This window comes from Neolamprologus multifasciatus, chromosome 1 (assembly GCF_963576455.1).
Source record: "Neolamprologus multifasciatus chromosome 1, fNeoMul1.2, whole genome shotgun sequence".
In the NCBI taxonomy this organism is placed as follows: domain Eukaryota; kingdom Metazoa; phylum Chordata; class Actinopteri; order Cichliformes; family Cichlidae; genus Neolamprologus; species Neolamprologus multifasciatus.
The window spans coordinates 26184789-26206323 of record NC_140439.1 but is presented as its reverse complement, the minus strand read 5'-3'; the positions used below and the strand labels follow the sequence as shown (position 1 = coordinate 26206323).

The following is a 21535-nucleotide window of genomic DNA, read 5'->3' as shown; positions in this document are numbered from 1 at the left end:
TGCATGTAGACTAAACTGTAACTTTCCCTGGTCACAAGCAATGGTGAAGAATTTTTGCATATTTACTTTAACTGGTAGAGGTGTGAAATAAGGTTGGGCAATATTTAAAATTTTCATTCATCAGTCCAATAAATGACGATAGGCGATATATTCGTGCAGTTGACTTCTTAATGGGCGGAGCACTTTAATCACGCACAGAATGATTTGTGCGTGTAGAACATATAAGTGTTATAAGTGAATATGTAAGCGGTTCCTGAGTGTATCGCTTTTTATTTAAGTGAACAAAGGGTTTCCACTTTACAGCAGGCTGTCACACTGGCAGATGAGTTTAAGCTAACTCATAAAACAAATGCTGTAGGACATGATATCCCTCTGCGCTATAGTACATCTTGGAGAGGTAAGAGTGGGCCAGGTAACAAGGCTAACGCAGTGGTGGTTATAAGATCTAGGCCCAAACTGTGTTTCTTCTGCCACAAGCCTGGCCATGTGGTTGCTAATTGTGTGAAACTGGCACTCAAGCGGAAAGCGCATCCGAAGGGAAAAAGGCCTGATTTGAAAACAATAAGCTGTGGTTCTCAAACCGACAAGGTTGCCAGGCCCAGCAAAAGACCACACTTGGGGTATAGTTGCTCCTGTGGTCAGTGTAAGAGGTCAACTAACCCTGAGCTGCCGCTGGTTGACCATTTCTCAGATCCTCAAAATGACCTGCAGGGGGACAGATTATGTATAACACCACTACTCAGACCCGCACCCCTGGCTAACAAACATGCCTGTACCCCTGACCTGAGGAATTAGCTGAAAACTGTTCCAGTAAGGTCTTCTGTCTGCCTGCTGGGATCTCCACATGTGATGGCTCAAAAAAGGCGTGGCGATCACATGGGACATTGTTTTGAGGGTCTGTGGCCACCCTCAGTCAGTGTTTTGAACCCATTGAGATGGGGTTGGCAGCTTCCGCAGGCGATGCGTAACCGTTGCTATGGGGTTTGGTAGGTGGAAAGCCTACAGTTTGGTGATGCAACACTTACAGGCTTGATTGATTGGTTTGGTTATCGCGACAGGTAAAACCATTTGACAAACCACGGGTTTGTATTTATGGGAGGGGGTGTTACGGCCCTAGCAGGCCCTCCTCCTGAAGTTGCCTGTGTGTGCGTGTCCTATCGTCCCTTCTGCCTTAGGTGCCACCTTTTTTCTTTTGTACAGCTGCCTCCCATCAGCAATTAAAGGTATTTAAGGCCAGAGAAAGGTGAGCTCTGGTGCCAGAGAGCCATGTTAACAGTTGCAGCTAATGAGCTGCATGCGTTTTTTGCTCCTAGTGTGGTTGGAGCTAGTAAGCTGTGTGTTTGGTGTTTGCAGCTAGTGAGCTGTGTTTTGTGATTGTTTGCTCCTGCTCGGTGGAGAGGAGTGTATTTGGTGACTAACCCTTTTTTCTTTGACTTACTTTTCAGTAGTACTGACCTACGTCTGAGTTTTGGTTTCCTTCTTCAAATGGTTATAGTGGCTTGTCCATCTCTTTTAGTTGAGTTATTAATAGAAACCGTAATAAAACTCTTTAATTTAACCATTTTGCCTCTGTCTCCTTTTGCTGACCCAGACAATTTTTGTTACTTTCCCTCATCGCCTGGACCCGTTTTAGGGGAACATAACAGGAAGTATTGATTGGAAGGAATATTTTACTTTATTTTCTTGTTTGTTTTAGTATTAATATAGCTACTTTTTGGATTATCTATCTATCTGTCTATCATACGTCAAATTGCACAAAAGACTTCAGAGATTTTTTTTTATGTTTGCTGGAAGAGACATTTTGATTTTTAACTTACGTTTTGTTTCATTTTGTATTTGTTGTTTGGTGAAGTATGTAAGATAGATAAACACTGGAATGGCCTGTAAACACGGTTATAGTGGGAAAAAGAAGCCAGTTTCTCTTTGTTTCCCTCCCCACCATTGTGGGGATTTCTTTATTTAAATAATTATTTTTTATTTTTTTTCTGAACATAGGCTACTGCCTTTCTTTCTGTATGAGTTTTGAGTAAATGATTCGCTGCTCTGAGGAGGGTGCATGTGCTCGCAGCTGGAATAGGGTTTCGTTAAAACAGTGCTATTCTTTTTCCTGTTGACTGCTTCTCTTAGCTTCAACCAACATTATTAGCAAACTTACTCATGGGCAAATAAATAAATCTCTCTTGTAAAAACGATCGGCGGAAGGCTCAGCCTATCATTGATGGTCGATAAATTTGTCCAGTCGCCCAAACCTAGTGTGAAATAAAGCTTCCGTACTGCAGCTGTAATTGGTATTGTTACTTATTTATATAAATGTCTTTGACATAACAATGCTTCTTGGCAGTACATTTTGTAGTACTGTAGTGCTAGAAAGTATGTCTATTTTCCCTTAAATGGTGCCACATTTGTAAGGACAATGTGTTTATGGGTTGAGCAGCATAGTTGAATAGGTGGATTACACCCATGAAAAACGTGCCAATGCCAAAAAATGCTTATTCTGCTGTTGTGTTTTGAGCTACATGTACCCCAGGTGCTGACAATCAGGTGCCTGACTCCACCCTCTATCCTTTGGACTCATTCCAGAACTTAAGCTACGGTCATTTGAAAAAGAAAGTTTTCACAGGACTCTGTGCAGTCCTGTGAAAAACTAAGTATGGCTTTATAACTTCCATAGGGATTAAAAGGTTGTGTAGCACCCAGATTTTGCTAATCAAATGCATGCAATTAATGGATCTCTAGCAATTGTGATGATCTCCACAAAAGCAGAGGTTTTGGCAGTTCAGTGGTCTGGAGCATTCAGGTACGTATTTAAACAATGCAAATGAGTGAGTGTTGCAGTGAATTTACCACAAGGTTAGACCTCACAATGTTCAAAAACTATAAAAAAACAAACAAATGAGCAAAACTCTTTGACTCCCTTTCCAAATCATTTGTAGTCTGGCCCGTCACTTTTGTCAGAAATAAAATAGCAAAATAGTAAAGTAGTTAGAAGACTTGAGCTAAAGTTTTGCTCGGTGTCACCTAAAGAATTGGGGGGGGGGAGTGAAATTAAAGCAGCCTTTCCACAAGTGGCTTTGTAAACCTCCAGAAATTAATGCTATCTTAAATGCTTAAAATTACTCTTAATAACTGTATCATCTGAAAGATGCCTATATTCGTACTAAAATGGTAAATAAGAGGTCTGGCTCAACAGGAAGAATTTACCTAGAAAAGCCCGGAAAGGCTTGAATTGAGTGGTGTTCCCTTTTACCAATGATGAAAGAGAGATCAGATTTTTTATATGTACCACAGTGGGGTCGACTATTGTCTGACTGATGAACAAACAGTTGGGCCATCCCCAAATCCCAGTTGGAGTTTACACATACACACACACGCACACACACGCACACAGTAAAATCCCACTGTGTGTGTGAACAAACAGAGGATGAAAGGCAAGACAACGAGGGGAAGAGCACATATAAAGAGCTGCTGTTTTATTAATGAACCTGGAAACAGGCTTGGGATTCTCAGGATGGGAGTGTGTGTGTGTGTGTGTGTGTGTGTGTGTGTGTGTGTGTGTGTGTGCGCGCGCGTGTGCACGTGTGTGTGTCTTGGGCTGTGCACCCGCACAACAACAGAAACCAAGGTGGGTGCCTGGACGGTATTGACAGACACACACAGACACAGACACACACTCACAGTCTCTAATAAATTCACCCTAATTCATTCTCTCTTTTCTCTGGGGAAGAGCCAGCAGTTTGCCTGATCCAAGGAAGCTTCACGTTACCTTCCCTAAATAATTGATGCTCTCTCTCTGAGTTGCACTCACTTGCTCTTCTTTTTGCTCTGTGTTTCTGTCTGTTTTTCGTTTTTCTTCCCATCTGGTTAATTTTTTTCTTGGTCTTTTTTTCTGTCACTATGTCTTTGTTTCTTCTGTCTTTCCTCCTTTTCTTCTCTCCTGTCTCATTGTGTATCTGCAACACACACACACACACACACACACACACACACACACACACACGTAAGCAGTTTGGGAGATTTGTCATAAAATTGCATTTTTTCCAGAGTTTTTAGAAAGCCAGGTCCTTTGGGTGTGTGTGCATAGCCTATATATTTCTGTGTGTGTGCGTAAAGGGGTGGCATGGTGGTTGAGAGGCTTTTTGGATGGGAAATCTTCTTGGGTACAAATGTTCCCCTCAAGAATTGAAACCAAAGAAAATTGTCTGCATTTAGAAGCACTGTGTGCATGAAGGATTTTGTGTATATGCACATGCTTCTGCAGTGTGTCCATTTCTGTAAATGTTGAAGTGTGTGTGTGCGTGCGTGTGTGTGTATGCACGCATACATGCTGGCATAGGGACCTTCTTCCCTCACTACCATAGGGACCTGACCCCACTAACCAGGGGTTAAGTGCTCCTTCTCTCTTTCTCTAACATTCATTTTCTATTCTCTCTCATTCAGATTCCCTTCCCTTTTCATCATTTCCTTCCATTGCATTTTTCTGTTTCTATGCTGAGGTTTTTACACTGCAATCCAGATGCACACTATTCATATTCATTTCAATTTGAGGCTTTCTGTTCATCTCAAAGACAACTTTGTCTTATGAAGTAATATCATTAAAACAGAAGGTCTGAGAGCAAGAGAATTGCCATTCATTTTTTTCTGTTTACAAGTTTGTCCATTCATTGCGTGCTTTGATGGATACACCTGTAGAGTTAAATGCAATCCTGTACAATAGCTCTGGTATGAATTATACGTACAAAGTTTACACATTTTCCCTTTGTGCTGACACTATTAACACTGTGATATTAGTATGATTATCATGCACTATATTGCCAAGAGTATTCACTCACCCATCCAGATCATTGAATTCAAGTATCCCAATCACCTCCATGGCCACAGGTGTATAACATCAAGTACCTATAAAATCAGACTGTATCTAAAAACATTTATGAAAGAATGGTTTGCTCTCAGGAGCTCAGTGAATTTCAGTGTGGTACCATGTTAGGACATCATCTGTGCTGTCTGAAATTTTCTTGCTGCTAAATATTCCACAATTAGCTGTTGTTAGTATTATAACAAAGTGGAAGCAACTGGGAATGACAGCAACTCAGCCATGAAGTGGTAGGCCGCATAAAATCACGTAGCATGGTCGGTGGATGGTGAGCAACATAGTATGCAGAGATCCCCAACATTCTGCAGAGTCAGTAGGTACAAACCTCCAAACTTCATGTGACCTTAAGATTAGCTCAAGAACAGTACGTAGAGAGCTTCCATGTTTCCATGGCTGAGCAGCTGCATCTAAGCCTGTCTAAGCCAGTCAAGTACGATGCAAAGCATCAGCTGCAGCGGTGTAAAGAACACTGCCACTGAACTTTAGAGCAGTGGAGTCATGTTCTTTGGAGTAATGAATCATACTTCTTCATCTGGTAATCCAATGGACAAGTCTGGGTTTGGCAGTTGCCAGGAGAATGGTACTTGTCTGACTGCATTGTGCTAAATTTAAAGTTTGGCTGAACAGGGTGTGGGGTTTTTTCTTCAGGACATGGGCTCTGCTCCTTAGTCCCCATGAAAGGAACTCTTGATGCTTCAACGCACCACAACATTTTGGACAATTTCATGCTCCAAACTTTGTAGGAACATAAATACATGGATGAGCAAGTTTGGTATGGAAGAACTGGTGGGCACAGAGTCCTGACCTCAGTCCGACTGAACAACTTTGGGATGAATTAGAGATGATGCCCCCATTAAAAACACTACTAAACCTTGTGGAAAGTATTCCCAGAAGACATCATATTAAACCATATGGCTTGGAATGGGATGGCTTTCAAGTTCATATGCATGTGAAGGCAGAAGAGCAAATACTTGTAGCAATTTTGTGTATCTCTTGGAAAAATCTGAGTGATTGATAGTGCCGAACTTCCTATTATGAGTTCCAAAGTTTTTCCAAGTGTCCTGATGATCATTTGCTCTCAACTTGACCATAGATGAGTTGGCAGACCTCTCAGGACCCACACATCAGGTTTAACTGTTAAAGTTGTACAAAGATGTTCATACTGTTATTGCATGCAAGCACCTTTTTGTCTCTCATCAAGGTGCTCAACAGCTACCTGTTTTTCTAAAGGTAACATTTAGAAAGGTAAAATAGATTGCCAGAAGAAAGGTGAATGTGAAACAGAGAGGGAGAGAATAAAGGGAATAAAAGCCCTTAAAACAGCAAAATGAGTTACAGTTAGGGAACAGATCAGTCAGATTTAGTGTATGTACACCACCAGTCAAAAGTTTGGACACACCTTCTCATTTCATGGTTTTTCTTTATTTTTTATGACTGTTTACATTGTAGATTCTCACTGAAGGCATTAAAACTATGAATGAACACATATGAAATTCTTTCCTGGGGCGGTCCTCATGTGAGCCAGTTTTGTTGTAGCGCTTGATGGTTTCTGCGAGTGCACTTAGGGACAAATTCATAATTTTAGCAATTTTATGGACTGACTGACCTTCAATTCTTAAACCTCCAAACTTTACTTAGCTGATTGGTTCTTGCTATGATATGAATTCTAATAGTTGTCAGATAGGGCTGTCAGCTGTGTACCAACCTGACTTCTGCACAACACAACTGATGGTCCCAACCCCATTAAGAAGGCGAGAAATTTCACAAATGAACCCTGACAAGGCACCACTGTGAAGTGAAAACTATTTCAGTTGACTACTGCAGATACCATTGACTATGGTATCTGGCACCAAGATGTTAGCAATAGATCCTTTAAGTCTTTAAGTTGTGAGGTGACGCCTCCATGGATCAGACTTGTTTGTCCAGCGCATCCCACAGATGCTCAATTAGATTAAGATTTGGTTCATTTTTAGGCCAAGAAAACAGCTCAACAGTAATAAGATTTTTACTATAACTGTTTTGTCCAGGAGTGTTGTCAACTGATTGTAATTAAATCCTGGCTCCATCCACAAATCCCTGATGCCTCCCTTGGAGATACCAGGCCACACCCTACACCTCAAGAAAGACCCGGATAAGGGAAGGGGCATGGGGCTCTCTGTGGGGCTCATATGTGCTCCAGGCCTGGTGCCGTAACAGCATAATTATAGTCAGTCACTGCTCACTGGACTTAGAGGCCATGTCCATTCAGTGAAGGCTCCTTTATCTATCTCACAAGGTAACAGTAGCCCTGCACTCAACCACCTTCAACTTGTCATCAGAAAATGGCAGAATTGCTGGGGCCGTTAATAAGGCATATTCAAAATCTGTATTCCTCAAATTCCGCCAACATGTTACATGTCCCCCCTGGTAGGTCAGAACACTGGATCACATGTACAGTAACATGTACAGAGCCACACCCCTCTCCAACCAGGACAATCTGACCACTTCACAGTGTTCCGAAATCCCTGCCTATACCCCGCAAAGGGGGAAAAAAAAAAACCTCCAAGCACCCAGGTAATTAGAGCATGGCCAGAATATGCTTTCTTCAAGCTACAGAAATGTTTTGATCTCGCAGACTGGTCCATGTTTAAACAGCTGAACCTCGAGATCTTTACTCAGTTTGTCCTTTTCTACATTAAGTGAACTCAGACTGTTCTCTGTACAGCACTGCCAGAGCCAAACTGAGGATGGGCATCAAACAAACCAAGGAGGCCCACAGAAGGAGGATAGAGGGTTTCCCCACAGACACCACCAAGTGTGGAGAGGCATCCAAGCCTTTACCAAGCAAACAACTTCTTTGCTCAGTTTGAGATTCTCCCCTCTGGGCACATGAGATTAGGAGGAGACTGGTAGCAGTGAACCCAAGGAGTACTGCCGACCCAGACAGCATCCCAATCCCAGGATGTTCAATCTCTCTCTCACTCATGCTACCGTTCCCACCTGTCTGAAAGCCTCCACTGTAATTCCCAACCCCAATAATGCTGGAACAAGAAGCCTCAGTAACTACAGACATATAGCCCTCATGTCTGTAGTCATGAAGTGCTTCTATAGCTTCTCAGCACATCAGAGACTGGCCTTCTACCCCTCCTCAGTGGAGAGCGTACTACTACTGCCTGGTGTTTGGTACGCAGGGGCCACAACTGAGAAAAAGAAGGCTGTGCAGAGGGTAATTTAAAAAACTGAATGACTACTCTCTGCCACCACTGGAGGCCATTACCAACTCCTCCTGTCTCAAGAAAACCAGGGCCATCACAGGTGACCCCTTGCACCCTGTTCATCCCCTGTTTGTCACCCTGCCCTCTGGTCAATGCCTCAGGTCAGTCAAGTCTCACTCCTCCAGACCCAGAAACAGCTTCTTCCCCTGGGTCATTTGGACTGTTAACAAACACTGTCCCTCCACAGCCCACCCCTGCCCAATCTGAGCCATGTTTTAATTAACCCTTATCACTCAGGACACTGACACTTTCCTATCAGAATCTGCATCAATTCTTTGACAGTTAGAGCTATAGTAGCTTGTCTGTTGGATCGGACCACATGGGTCTGATGTGGCTTTGGTCCCCACATGCATCAGTGTGCACCCATGACGTTGTTGCTGGGTCACCACTGTTTCTTCCTTAGACCACTTTTGGTAGATGCTGGGCATTGCAGACCGTTTTGGAGGTCATTATTTTGATTATGCAAGACTTTTCATGTTAGGAGAAGAATTTTTAATTCATTTCCAGATTTAACTAGTAGCCAGTGAAGAGAAGGTAATATCAGATAAATATGACATTGCGTTCTCATCCACATTACTCGCTGCAGTATTTTTAGGTTCACTGAAGGCTTTTTAGAAAACTTTCAGAACTGATAATAACGAATTACAGTAGAAGCAATGAATGCATGAACTAGTTTTTCAGTATTCCTCTGAGATAGGATGTTTCTAATTTTAGCAATGTGCAGATGAAAAAATTAGTCCTACATGTGTGTTTAATGTACTCATTGGAGGATATATCCTGGTCAAAAGATTCTGACAGTGTTACTGCTAATGCCACCCAGAGTAACACCATGTTACATAGATTCTTAGGGTAAAATATGACAAGTTTAATTACAGAACATACAAGCGCCAGTGTCTTACAAGACATGCCAATAAAAAAAAACTAGTTAGTTAATTTTCTAGCTTCATAGACAAGTAGTGCTAGATATCATCTGAATAGCAATGAAAATCAATACCTAAGGGAAGCATGTATAACATAAAATGTGCTCGTCCCAATACAAAACCCTGTGGTACTCGACAATTATCTTTTTTGTGTGAAGACTTGTCATTTACATGCACAGTTGTAATCTATTATATACACAATTCAAAACAGCTTGTTGCTTTTGGTCTAACAAGACAAATACAGAGACACGTCCACTATAAGAGCCTGTAATAAGGCCATTAGTAACCATCACTACTGCTGTTTAAATGCTATATTGTGTTCTGACTCTTTACTGAAACTCCCCAAATAGACATTCCTTTCCAATGATCAGTTAACTGTTTTATAACTACTCTTTCGGGAATTTTTGAAGTTGTAGGAAGGTTTGAAATTGGTCTATAATTAGCTGAGACAGCTAGGTCAAGTAAAGCCTTTTTTGTAGTGGTTTAATTGCAGCCACCTTGAAAGCATTTGGTAAGCACTGTGTTAATAGAGATAAATTGATTATATTTTAAATTGTAGCCTTAGTTAATCATAGGACTTTGAACTGTGTTGTGGGTATGGGTCTAATAGATACAATGATGGTTTGGAGGAAGAAGTTATTGAAGTTGTCACGATATGTGCTGTGTGGCAGGCAGGATAGGACCCAAATGCAGGAACTCTCAGAGACCGGACTTAAACTCAAAATGCAGCTTTTATTGCTGGATAAAAAACTCTTTGCACAGAAAACAAAACCAAATGCGAGGAACTAGAAATACGAACTGAAATCTAAACACTACGATGCTAAAAAGCTATGGAACGAAACTGGGCATGGAGAGAAAACAGCATAATGAGGGTACAATGTGAAACAGAACAAGGAAAACACAGGGCTTAAATACACACTGGAGCAATGACGGAATAGGAGACAGGAGGGAAACACAGCTGGGAGAAATCAGAGCTAACGAGACAAAGGGAAGCAAAACCAGACACACTGCACACAGGACAGGGACTATCAAAATAAAACAGGAAGTACATGACAGACACAGTGACACAAGCTGTGTCCCAAAACGTAGGCCGCATTCTTCGGAGGACCCGGCCCACGTAGACCGCGAAGGCCAGGTCCTTCGAAGACCGAGAAGGCTGGAAGTGCGAGGCTGTGAAATGGGACAGTCTAGCCTTCAGATTTGCGTCACCGGTGTCTCGGTGGAGTTTAATAAATTCAGCCGTCTGCTTCTTGCTCTCTAAAATATAACAGGACACTGGTGTAAATTCTCGACCGTCTCACACTTCTGTTTAATCAGTTTTCTGTTTGACGATTATTCAGCTGTGTGAAAATCCTGGAGGAACCCACCCAATGGATTAATAAAGTTTTATTTAATCTAATCTAATCTAATAACTTTGATCTCAGCCAAACCAATTTAGTCCGGAACAAATAAAACACAGAAAAAAGCCAAACAATTACATTTTTAAGTTATCCGAGTGACTTATATGTCATGTTTAACCTGAGTAGCGAAAGACAGCAGGGTCTGAAAATGATGAAGCTGGGAGTCCGCTGCTCTTGCCGGCTCGAGTGACTATTGAACCCCCGGCTAGCTATCAAGTGGGTGGGTAACAGACGTCTCAGAAAACGTTGGAGCACTTTTGCAAATATGCAATGTCTTGATAAACCAAGCAGATATTTGAAGTTTACACGGCTACTTCCTCGCCTGAAAATATGTTAAAAGTTTATTTGGAGACCCAGAAAGATTAATAAGAGCAATATTAAAACTTAGTAGCGGCCGCCATTGTTTGAAACTGGAATTGGCTGGGCCGTGCTATGACTTCTGGGATATGGTGGGCCACGAAGGACACACCCGACCCATCCTTCAAATTTGGGGAAATGAAGGACACATTTGTCTGCCACATTCAAAGGAGTCGACGAATTGGGACAGCCTTCGTCGCCTGGCTGTGACGTAATCGGCCTTCAAATGCAGCCTCCAAAGGATGCAGTCTACGTTTTGGGACACAGCTACAGACTTGACACTGAACAAAAGGGACACAGGAACAAAACCCAAGAACTAGAAATCACAGAGCAAAGAACTAGAGAGTAGGGCTGGGCGATATGGCCTAAAATTCATATCGCGATATAATTTGAAGCATGTGCGGTAACGATATATATCACGATATATTCTTTTCTTCTGTATAATGTATTTTCCACACTAAAAATCCTTTAATTTTCTCAAAAATCGAGAGTGTGCCTTATGTATGAATTCTGGTTGTGCTTACTGACCTCGAAGCGATTTCTGTTGTTTTAGTACAACTTTGGTAAGCCGCACTGCTTGATGGATTGTCAGAGCATTACGGCTGCCGTAGTGAAAAGCTTCGCGGAGTAATCTGGGTCCAAAACTACGTCCACTTCAGGTCCCAAAGTCAAACGAACACTGAGAGTTAAAAACGGTCTAAATTCTTTCATCTTTAATTAAATCAACAGCGTTGCTGCTTTATCGGGTGTAACAATTAAGTTTTACATCCAGGCGTCCATGAAAACAGAATTTATAAAATTTAACGGAGTTAGAAGTTAACAGGAAGTTATCTCGCTAGTTTACATCTAAACATTTCATACCATGTTCTGACTGAGAGATTTTTGAAACTAATTAAAACGTACAGCTCTGCCTCCACTTCCAACATAAATAAAGAGAGAAAACTAAACAGCAGTGGCGTTTGCAGGCTTACTGAAGTTGGACTACCTGGTATATAATGTTGTGCTACGTGATTGCTAGCGACACAGCTATGTTAGCAAATTTATATCGTTTCTATCGTATATCGTTTATATCGCCCACCCCTACTAGAGAGCTAGAAATACTGATAAAGAAACCTAAACACTAATAGTGATAACAATGATGAAATCAAATATCAAAAACACAACACAACAAAACAAAACACTGGGTCACCAAACCAGGACCGTAACAGAAGTTAATTCTGAAAGATCAATTGAAGAGAAACTGTCTAAATAAATATCAGCAGTATTAAAAGTTATTGTACCCAATGAAACATCTGTTAGAAAGGTGTGAATATTTTTTTCTTCAATGTTTAATACATTTATGTGAAGAAATTCATGAAGTTACTACTAGTTGAAGGAATACTTGGCTCAACAGGATTTTTAAATCTTGTCAGTCTGGCTGCAGAGCTGAAAAGAAACCTGTTTCTGTTTTCATCTGTCAGTGATGAATAATAAGATGTCCTATCTTTATACAGAGAGTTTTGTTTTATAGAGTAACAAGCTGTTTTACCACGCCAAACAAAAATCTTCTAAATGAGTACAATTCCATCTAGTACAATAAAAATATTTTACTAGTTCTGGGTAGTCCATTATTAGAAATTTAAAATGTAGTAAGAAATGAGTAGAAACTCATCTTTTAGTCATGACTATACAGTGGTCCCTCACTATAACGCAGTTCACCTTTCGCAGCCTCTGTCATGGTGTGCCGTGTGCAGGCAGGAAAAGAGGACCCAAACGCTGGACTCAGTGAACAGAAAGAGGCAGCTTTATTCCCCTGTGGCAGAAACTCCAAACATAACAGCGTGTGAATGTGTGTGTGAATGGATGACTGAATGTAGTGTAAAGCGCTTTGGGGTCCTTAGGGACTAAGTGAAGCGCTATACAAATACAGGCCATTTTTACCATTTACCATAACACAAAGCTAATAACAAACACTTGGAACCTGAAGATGAGCGACTGAGTTTTGCGTATTTTTATGTGCAATTTCACATGCCTTTTCTTTTTTTTTTACAGTGCATTGTGTTCCATCGTCCTCCGTGCAGTGTCTCCTGTACAGAACAAATATGTTCCGCTTGTCAAATTTACCTAAATCTTCTATCACTAGCAGTGTGACTCTGAAGTGCTGTACTTGATGTTTGTAAGTTTTCTCCCCAACAAACACAACAATGTCGAAGAAACGTTTTGCATCGTCAAAGGCACCTGCGGTAGCACCCAAAAGGCAGAGGAAGATGCTAACCATCGCACCAAAATTTGGACTTCTGGACATGCTAAAGGAGGGTAGAAGTTACTGTATTTTCCTGTGCCCAACAGGTCCTTTACTCCAGTCAACTTTAACCCATTTATTTAAAGTACAATTTTTGCATTTACAATTTAGTCAAGTAAGTTCATTGGTATTGGAAAATATAGAATGCACGAGACCAGTTTTATCTTCCTTATTAAATTTTTTGTATTTAAAGCCCCGCATGTGCACATTCATACAATTGACTGGTACAGTTACAAAGGCAGTAAAAAATGCCATAGAATACTAATAAAGAATATTATCCAGGTACCACACCACACCATATTTTTATTTTTATTGTAGCATCAGAAGAAACAATCAACCTTACCTGTGTGTTGCTCTCAACAAACAACTGAATTTTACTGTATAAAACATTTTGTAGAGTCAAATATATGCTGTAGCAAGCAGTAAAGTGAAATCCAACGCAGCACTTGATACTGTGTGCGTGCGTGCGTGTGTGTGAGCGAGAGCAAGAAAGAGAGAGAGAGAGACAGACATACAGAGAGAGCATGTTTTTTGCTGGTTGATTCTTTACTGAGAGACTGAGTCAAGAGTCCCTAATCCTTGCCATCAGAGACTTCTTAGCACACGCATACATGGACACATACACACAAATTCATACACGTTCTTATCAGCTTGCCCAGTGAACCATTATGGTGTGTGTGTGTGTGTGTGTGTGTGTGTGTGCGCGCGTACTGATGAGGGGATACCAGTCCTCCAATGACAGAGGTAATCCTGTTCAATGGCAGGTCTGGATATCCCAACTGGTATGTGTGTGTTTGTGTGTTACTCTGTGTGTATCCCATAGCAGCAGGTCATAGAGCCCAATCTACTGTCCGCCTGCCACTCTCTCTTAGTCTGCGTGTCTGCCAGTTTGTTTTCTGTACTCTCTTGTGCTCAGTCTACTGTCCATTTGCAGTTAGGCAGTGGTGCCTTTTTCTTTGAGAGGGCTGTTTGGATTCTGTTTATAAAAAGAAAAAAAAAACTCAACATGGTTCATGAGTACCCCTTGCAGTTCTTGTTACATTAGTTCCCTAAAGACATTGGTTGCAGAATGGAAAACCCAAAGTGATTTGGGGTAGTTTTATGGATTATTTATGAAAGATTATGGATTATTTACTATGTGCATTTATGAAGCTTGTTTTGTTTTTGTTTTCCTACTTTCAGGTGACAGCCTTATGTACATCTGAGCAATAATAACAATAATAATAATAATAATAATGATAATAAAAAACTTTATTTATATATCACTTTTCAAAACAAAGCTACAAAATGCTTCAGAATACAAGATGGAAACAAATGGAAATAGAATGATTAAAAAGTTAAATCATCATTAGGTAGGGAAATACATCACAAGGACATTAAAAAAGCCAAAACAATGGAAAACAGAAAATAAAAAGCATATATAAAAGGTTGTTAAATTTAGAACAACACAGAAGAAACACAGTGGAGGGACAGAAAAGTCCTGCTTATAAAAATGTGTCTTTAAACGATATTTTAAAGACCTGAACAAGCTTGCCAGTCCGATCTCCTTAGGAAGAAAGTTGCAAAGAAAGAGTGCCTTGACTGAAAAACGCTCAAGATTTTGGGTTGGCCAGCAAAGCCTTGGCTCAGGAGATCTGAAAGGTGGATCAGGCCTTTAAAAACAGCAATAAAATCTGAAAATCAATTCTGAAATTAATAGGTAACCAATGAAGATATCTTTTCTGTTATTGGTTTTAATAAGAGGTCTGGGTGCTCAATTTTTGACAAGCTGTGTGAACTTTTCTGTCTCAAATAAGAGTGTAACAAAATTCAGTAATCTTACCTAGAGGAAATAACAGGATGTAAGAGTTCTTTTGGATAAGATTGATCTTATCTTACTAAATGTCTTGCATAAAATAAAACTGGACAACTATGCTAACATATTTTTCAAGCTAAGGTGACAATGACATTTTTATAATATTGGCTCCAGTTTATAGATGAGGAAATCAGGTGTGTTGTACATGGATTGGACGCATTGGGGCCAATAGCTACCCCAGTTCTGTGCCGTTCAACAGTTATTGTCTTGGATACAGTCATTCAATACATTGAGGTTAAAATGTCATTGGGGTGAAAAGAGATCTACAGTTGTGTGTCATCTACATAGTTGTCAAAGGACAAAACATCCATAAAGCATATAGCTCCTGCTTCAGCTAAAAATAATTTCAGTGATGTTAGAACAAGAAGCTTTTAGGTTGAGTTTGTAGCCCAATATTGATTTGAATTAAGGCGTTGCTGTCTGTAACAGCTGTATCTTTATGCGGTCTGCATGTGTGAGTGTGGTTGGATGCAAACTGTAAATTTGTCATGTGCATGTTCAAAATTAGCATGTAGCTGACTGAATGTGTTTTGAAATTATGGCGAGGTTCATGAGTATGTGTGGTTCCTGGCCAAATGTGTTTTCAGATCAGTGCAGGGTATGTGTGTGCATGCTTAGCTGTGTACGCTGTTGTGTTTTGGGAATATTATAGTGTCTGTTTTTCAGCACACCAGCGGGGGGCTAATGGAACAGCTTTGTTGGTTTAAAAGAATTACCAGCTTCCTCCGCCAGAATCAACTCATAATCTCTTTTACTGGCACCACTAGGCTCACTGCCATACCATTGACAGCACCTAGTAACGCAACACACATATACACACAAATGGTGATCAGCCAAACACCACTACAAGATGCTAACTCTCTTGTGAGAACTGACTTGATGAAAAGAGAGAGGTGGGAAAAAAGAACCGTATAACAACAACAAAATACCCGTAAGACAATAAAGAAAGGGACAGAGGTATGAGGTGAAGTGACAGAGAGAAAGGAGGACAACAGTGGAAGAGTGGGGGTGAGACAGGGAAAAAGCGCAAGAGATGAGAGCTGCAGGGTTATCAGTGCTTAACAGTTCCACCCTATATAATGTTGCATTGGACATCAAAGAAAGAGCTCCTTTTTGTTTCCAGGCTTTGGATATATCCCTTGTCAGAATGTGGTGTGTACACACACTCCAAGTTTAAAAGTGATGGTGGCAATGGCTGTCAAGAAAAACTGTCATCGAATGCTGGACAGATGACAAGGGAATAATGGAAAACAGAAGAGTGGGAGTAAAAGATAGCAAAAAAAAGACTACTGTTTTAATTGTATCATAGAACTGTATTAATGGTATAATTTAAAAAAAAAATGCTGCTTGTGCAGTTAGCTGAGCAGTTCTACATATGTATGTTCTACATCAATATGATTTTTTACAGCATTTATTGAGCCATATACACCGCATATATTTTGTGACTTCACATATTGCCAGTGACAGATGATCTAAAAGATGCTAATGCAATCTTCTCAGGTGGACTCATAATCCACAATTTTCAGGGTCAAATTACAATTCTTTGTGTCATGCTTTTACTTTTAATTTTCTTTCCTACAAGTTCTGACCAGAAGTGAAACTTTTTATCTTTGCTTCTATGGTGCTGTTCCACTAGGTGCATTCACTGCTTTCAACCATGTTTCTTCTGCTTATAAATTAGTTAGAGTTTTTGTGGACAAATTGTGCTTTTACTTGTTTCATACAGAAAGGTGTGCTGTGCTGTATGTGAATTCTAAATTCTTCTGAAATCCAAATCATATAGTAAATTAAGACTATACTTAATTGTTCGTAAAATATTATGATAAAGATATATATAAAAATAAATAAATTCCCCACTCGCCCCTGTGGGCGGTCAATCCTTCAAGCTCGGGTCCTCTACCAGAGGCCTGGGAGCTTGAGGGTCTTGCGCAGTATCTTAGCTGTTCCCAGGACTGCGCTCTTCTGGACAGAGATCTCCGCTGTTGTTCCCGGGTTCTGCTGGAGCCACTCCCCTAGCTTGGAAGTCACTGCACCTAGTGCTCCGATTACCACGGGGACCACCGTTACCTTCACCCTCCACATCTTCTCGAGCTCTTCTCTGAGCCCTTGGTATTTCTCGATATATAGGGTGGGCCATTTATATGGATACACAGTAATAAAATGGGAATGGTTGATGATATTAAAGTCCGGTTTGTGACACATTAGTATATGTGAGGGGGCAAACTCCTCACCACTATGTCCGGTTAGCCACCACCATTTTGTCCGCCTGTATCTGGAAGTCCCACAGGATCTTAGCTCGGTCATTCTCCATCACCCTTGGGGGCATCTTTGACCCCGGGACTTCCAGGTTATACTCAGCACAGATGTTCCTGTACACTATGCCGGCCACTTGGTTATGGCGTTCAATGTATGCCTTGCCTGCTAGCATCTTACACCCTGCTGTTATGTACTGGATTGTCTCTGGAGCATCTTTACACAGCCTGCACCTGGGGTCTTGTCTGGTGTGATAGACCCCAGCCTCCCGATTACCACTGGGACCACCATCACCTTCACCCTCCACATCTTCTCGAGCTCTTCTCTGAGCCCTTGGTATTTCTCGATATATAGGGTGGGCCATTTATATGGATACACAGTAATAAAATGGGAATGGTTGGTGATATTAAAGTCCGGTTTGTGGCACATTAGTATATGTGAGGGGGCAAACTCCTCAAGATGGGTGGTGACCATGGTGGCCATTTAGAAGTCGGCCATCTTGGATACAACTTTTGTTTTTTCAATAGGGCCATGTGACACATCAAACTTATTGGTAATGTCACACGAAAAACAATGGTGTGCTTGGTTTCAACGTAACTTACCTTGAACAGGTAATTTGGTTAATTATTTTCTATTTTTGATTTAAATTATTTCCTTTGTTTGCCAGAAAGGTGAGGAAAAAGTTTTACCAGGAAATCTTTCTATCCTGAGTAAGCGTATGTTCAAGGTTTACACTTTTTTGTAGTTAATTTACTGGATACAGCTTGTTATGGAAATATCTAAATTTATGAAAAATAAACAGCAATGTTTTGTGCAGCAGTGCTTAATTTCTTAAGGCACAGTGGCACACACAATACACACACACACAAACCCTTCTCATACTAGACTCATATATACACTTAACACACATACACACACGCATGCACACACACACACACACACACACACTGAAGTAAAATGTTCCATCAAAGTACAAAAGTGGTGCGAGAAAAGGAGATGGAGAAAGAAAAAGGGAGAGGTCTGAGATCTGAGAGGAGAGGAGACGAGAACAATGGCTTTATGTCTTGACAAACACTTAGCCGAGGCCTTTAGACTAACACTTTGGAGCAGACATGTCTTCCTGCATACCAATAGCAAATACTGTCATTCCCCATCTAACTCAGAGGCTTTTGATGTTCTATTCACAGAGATAGAGAGAAGGGAGGTGAAGAAGGGGATATAGGTAGAGTGAGTGCAGTGAAAAGGAATGGGGGAAACATGACGGAATAAAAAAAGTGAAGGAAGGAAGGAATAGAGTTTGTTGAATTAGATAAGAGGGCCTATGATATTGCTCTCTAACAATTTCATGTTTTCTTTCCTTTCCCTTTGCTTTTCTCCTTCTGTCTCGCTGTCTCTTTTTACGTTTCGGACAATCTATAGATCATAGCAGTAAAAACAAGTTCCAAGTACAAGGGAGAAAGAGGAAATGGAGAATACACAATGGATCCCCCTCCACGGTGGTATGTAATTTCATGTATGTAATTTTTAAGACTGTTCTGCTTATAATTTGCTTCTTTTTTGCTACTGTTTTCACACATTAACTGTCCATCAATTTAGTGTCAACATTTAAACATTTAAAAGCCGGTAGTTTGAATCGAGTTAACGGTTTTCACATAACAGTGACATGCAAACGATCATGTCTGCACGCATATGCCATTTCCCTTACCAACTACATCTCTTATCTGCCAAAGTGCACAGACACTGGCAGGCACAAACAAACGCACATACCCCACACACTTAATTACACACACATACACATGCATGCAACCTCCTCTGCAAGTTGATAAGTGTGTTAGGAGGCAGGGAGAAATTATTAATTATGAAGCTAATGGGCACCAGGCTGAGTTCTGCTTCATTAAGCTCTAACGGTTTGTGTGTGAATGTTTGTGTTTGTAAATGTGTGCATGAAAAAGTGAAGAAACTCATCTATATCAGAAGTTGTATCAAACCTACAGTGGGTGGACAAAAGAGCTGTTTGTTTTATCATCATCAGTTGTATATTGTATATCAGTTGTATATGCTTATTTGTCATAGGTAATTGGAGACTTTGAGGTCTGAAAGAAGGAACCTCAAAATACCCAAGATAATCAAGCTGGCATTTTGAGGCAGCTCTAAATCTGTCAGTAAAACCAACCACCATAACCATGCCACGCATTAGTAAAAGGGTGCCAACCAATATGTTGCCATGCAGTGTTTGCACGCGTCGTGCAGTTGTAGTACAACTTTGCTTGCACCCAGTGTTGATTGTATTGCAGTTTGCTCCCATTCTGTTGCTTGGAGGGTTGTGCTGGCTACAGTATGATAAGTAAAACCAGCATTGACGTTAATCTGTCTCACTCCCACAAGAAAAGACAGATAAGAGTGGGGGAGAGGAGCAGAGGGAGGGTGAGACAGTGGAAAGAAATTTTGTCGTGTTGAAGCTGAAGTTGAGTATGAATTGAAAGGCATGAGTCAAACTCCCCGTAACCTTGTGTGACAGCATATGGCTGTCACATAACCATATGCTGTGATTTTTTGCGTGTCTGGACACGTGTGTTTTCGTATAAATAGCTCTGATGGTAACATAAGCAGGGACCCGGGCTCAGTGGTTTTTCCCATTGATTAGATGGCTGGCTAATGCACAATCATCACCACCACTCATGCACATACACAGTAACACACACACACACAAACTACTTTATTGCACTAATGAGACTTGGTTAAGACCCCCTAGGAACAACCAACAACCACTTTACCCCTGAGAGAGACATTGGGTGTGAGAGAAAGAAGGAGTGACTAAAAAACAGCTAAAAAGCAGAGGAAGAGTAAGGCAGATATAGAGAGCATGGAGGAAAAAGAACAAGATAGAAAAATGAAAGGACAGAGCATGACAGTATAAAAGCCATCCTGCCTTAATTTTTGTCTCAGTGTGTGTGTGTATATGTGTGTACGTGGTTAAGATGTCCCTGAGGGGTGTCCTCTTGCTGTCAATGTGTGTATCCCCATGTCTGGGTGTATGTGTGCGCTAGAATTACCCAGAATGCTTTAGCAATTGACTGGCTGGCTAATGGCGGTCTCTGTTTTCCTCTGATGGTCATTGACTAGGCCTTCTCATCAATACCTGTTTTTACAGCTATTCTAGTGATGTGTGTGTCTCTGTGTGTAGTAATTGTGGTTGTGTGGTTGTGCATGCTACTTATGAAAGAAATTACCCTTAGTTGGGAACTCATGAGTTTCATAAAAGCACCACTTATGCCGCTTCTTCACGTCTCTTGTTTGCTTTACCCTTGATAGATCGTGTCTATTTTTAAAGACCTTGTACAGACAGTGTTTGTGGAGATTAATACAATTATATTGCAATGTTTGTTTTGAGAATCATAATTTTGAGAAATAAATTTTAACTGATTGCAGATACTTGGTGTGAATTGGGTTTCTCAGAGGAAATTCTGTGTTGTAAGATTTAGCACAATTCCTCGATTTGCCGACATACACCACTGCTTGTTTTCAGCCTAAAATTAGATTTGATAAAACTGCACATTTTTTCCCACTCTTGGCTTTTTAGCCCTTGTTTTACAAGGTTAATGCACTAGCAACACATGTGGTATGAAGGACAACTTGTGGCTTTCAACCAGGGAGGAAGTAATGGAAGTTCTTTCAAGAAAAACAGGATGGATTTTTTATCTTAAAGTTTGTTCCAGGATGTATGAATGAAGTATCATTTAAGAAGTTTAGATAGTGGCTCCTAATAAATGTATTTTTAATGTAATTTTCTTTTATAGTTTTATTATTTCACTATATTTTATTTGTATGATAAAGCACACCTTTAGTGTTTCATCATTTTTATTTTATTTTTTATTAAAAAATCTTTATCTGTTTTTATTTATTTATTCATGTACATGATTGGTTGTGTTTATTTTTATTTGTATATATGATATTTAAACTCTGATGATGAGCATGATGATGAAGGCCACAAGCTGAAATGCACAATTAAACAAAGCGTTGCTGAAGCTTTAACTTCATCTGACTCTATACTTTTCTCCATGCATCTTGGAAGTAGGTGAAGTTGTTCCAGAAACCTCCACTCTGCCCTTTTTAAGGCAAGGTGCATCTGCTCTAATTACGCCTTGAAATCCTTAATAATAAAGTAGACATATGAGAGTTGCTGGGAAGTAGTGCTTGACTTTGATAAATAAATATTTAGGCGTTATCAATATAAAAAAGTTGTGGCCTCCAGATGTTTTTCATAGTGTTTTGAATAAAGATACATATATCAGTATGCACTCTCCTCTGCTCTCGTGTCCTCCCCCTTAGTTCCCCTACCTGTGGG

The 21535-nt window shown here is 40.5% G+C and overlaps 1 protein-coding gene across 4 annotated transcripts in view; it reads left to right on the top strand.

Annotated features, from left to right (window-relative positions):
* Nucleotides 1-21535, top strand: part of esrrga (estrogen-related receptor gamma a) — a 157273-nt gene that overhangs the window by 26028 nt on the left and 109710 nt on the right. For 3 of the 4 annotated variants that reach the window (XM_085175442.1, XM_085175368.1, XM_085175563.1), the window contains one exon: nt 18610-18689. The gene's annotated coding sequence lies outside the window, so the exon portion shown is untranslated. Of the gene's footprint in view, nt 1-18609; nt 18704-21535 lie in introns of all 4 variants that reach the window. The other variant, XM_085175496.1, reaches the window with a different exon arrangement.